A 2,981-nucleotide genomic window follows, 5' to 3' on the forward strand; every position below is an offset into this window, starting at 1 on the left:
CATGTTGAAATTTACTCACAGAGCCAAGCATTAAATAAAGACAATAACTTAATATTATTATCTACAGTACAGCAGTGATTCTCCAACTTAAATAAGTAACACCTATTGTTCTCCAAGTTGTGGTCAATATTAAAATACAGTATACAAGGCACGTGTGTTTACAAAAAAGAGATACATAAATAATTAAATAAAATGCATGAATAAAAATATAATTGTAATACACTGTAATATTATGCACAGTTTTGTGCTTAATGTGGAAGTTAAAACAGAACAGTATTTAGAAAAGTATTAAATTAAAATGTACTGCATATAAAGGTCAATATTATATATATATATATATATATATATATATATATATATATATATATATATATATATATATATATATATATATATATATATATATTTTTTATCATTTTGCATACCACTAGAGGGTGCACGCGTACCGTTATGTTACCCGTACCACTACCACCACTGCTGATGATCAACCTATTTCACTACTTAGTATTAGCCATTGAGTTCATACTTCACATTAAAGATACAAAATGGTGTTGATGAAATGAGCCATATTAATTTCTTAATTTAATACAAGCTAGGGGCAAAATATTGTACTGTATTTTCATTGTTAAATTAATTCCGCTGTAATATCCTCTCTCCACCATTTCATTATAAATTGTATGCGATGAACATGGTTCACAAAGTGGTTGGCATATTTTCCTCACAGTCAAGAGGTTATGGGTTTGATTCCCAGCTCAAGATGTCTATTATGCCCGCGCCCTGGGAATGACTGGCGACCAGTCCAATGTGTACAGCCTCTTGCCCAAAGTCAGCTGGGATAGGATTCAGCTGATCTGCAAAATGTATGTGGGCAAATGGCATACAAAATGCATGCAATGAAGTGTCTTTAATTTTTGCATTTCCAGAGGGAATATTTATTATATTATTCCTTTTTTTCCCTGTATTTTATTCACTACTTACAGTCTTAACTAAAAGTCAATTTGAAACCGAACAAACCTTTGACTATTCGAGGGTTGCTTGTTGCCAAATTGTAGACTCTTTTTCTATCAGAGGATTGAACCTCATCCTTGGTGATGGCTGATGGCTGCAGATACCCCCTAAAGCTTGTTCTGCCCTAGATTCTTACATTCTTTGGGGGGGGGGGGGGGCTCACAAGCCACTGAACTATTCTGCATTTGTTGACTGCCAACATCAATTTATCTTGCAGATGTAATGATTATTCCTCATGAATTACACTGCATATACTGCAGATGACTGAATAATACTCTATGCACGGCAGTTCTGCATTTATATTATTTATTGGTTTATTGTTACATAATTTAAAAAACTATGGTTGAGGAATTCAATCAAACGCTTTATACCACAGGGATTCACTTTGTTTCCAATTGCCACTGTTTTTGTTTGCAGGACAACTGTCTCAACTTGGACAAATATGTCATTTTACAAGCCCCAAATGGTATACAAGTTCATGATATTTATGTAAAAGGGTTGCTGAAACTATATACACACACACTAATGACACAACAAGACACACCTGGGGCAAGACACAAGTGGCTGAGGGCACGGATTGGTTGACACGAGGAAGGGCAGGATTACACTCAACAAGACCAAGGGAGACACACAACCAAAAACAGAAACCAAATATGACAGTTGTCTCTTCTAAAATAGATAACTCCACATTAGCGTGTCATGCCTTTAACAGTGTGACAACACTGGAAAGGCAGAACAGCTGCAAATATGACCAGCCAAAATAACAGGGGCATTTCATAAATAATCTATAAATAATGCAGCATTTTCTCACTGCATGATACATAATAAAGTACAGGAAAAAAATAGGTGTGTATTCACTGCTCAGCCTTAATTTAAGAATCATATGTCAAAAAATGCCCTTCTTCATTTTCTTACTTAACAACATTCTTGGACTTGAAATAAAAAAATATAGTATGCAAAAATTATTATACTGTTGCTTAGCACGTTGACACCGACATGGTGCCATATACAGGATAATCATCACAAAAACACGGTAGTGCCAGATAGCATAACAAACTTTTCAAGGTGAAGAAGTCCCATTTTATCTTGAAAACTACATGAACTATTAGGTGTGATCTGGAAAGAAACATATACCGTTCATCCTATTTTTCTTTTTAAACACTTCAGCACCATAGACAGCGACTGCAGTCATCTGGAAACATCATCTGACTGGTTTGGTGGCACATACACAACCGATAATGCTTTGATGAATAGGTCACCATACTTGTTGAATAATTGCTTATTCCCTTTTTTCCCCCTTTCTAAAATATTCAATTTTTTTTTATACATTTAATTGAGTGATAGTGTGACTTCTAAAACGAAATAAAAAACTAATTTGACAGTGAGATCGTTGGGAAATCATGATGTGTACACCAGTTGGCAACCGATACAGAAATAGAGAAAGCGCGAGATCTATTCATGTTTTGAAGATAGTACCAACTGGAAGCTTGTCATATGTCTGTTTCCTGAAGAAGGTTAGCTAGTCAGAGCAGGGGCTGGCAACTCTAAATGTTGAAAGAGCCATATTGGACCAAAAATAAATAAATAAATGAATAAATACATTTAAAAAAATCTGTCTGGAGCCACAAATAATTGAAAGCCTTATGGGGTAGATGCTACGGACTTTCGACTTCGGGGCTTTACACATCAGCGTCGTTTCCGGCCACTGATGACTGCGTTCCAACACTCCACCCCACCTAAGCCCCCCAACTGCGTACTCTGTACTTAAGTGTTTTAAAAACAAACTGTTTTGGGAAGATTATCAAAGAATAGTGATATTTTGCCACATCAGCACAATAATAGGTTAATGTGATTTTGCAAAAATATGTGTCTGTTCCTGAGAAAGAACTATTTGAACTTTTCTTTTGTGTTTCGAAAAAGCAAAAACAACAGCAGGCCCGTTTCATATAATCTCATTTATATATATATAAAAA

Source organism: Leptonotus elevatus, chromosome 15, assembly GCF_054856555.1.
Source record: "Leptonotus elevatus isolate MCC_2025b chromosome 15, RoL_Lele_1.0, whole genome shotgun sequence".
Lineage (NCBI taxonomy): Eukaryota > Metazoa > Chordata > Actinopteri > Syngnathiformes > Syngnathidae > Leptonotus > Leptonotus elevatus.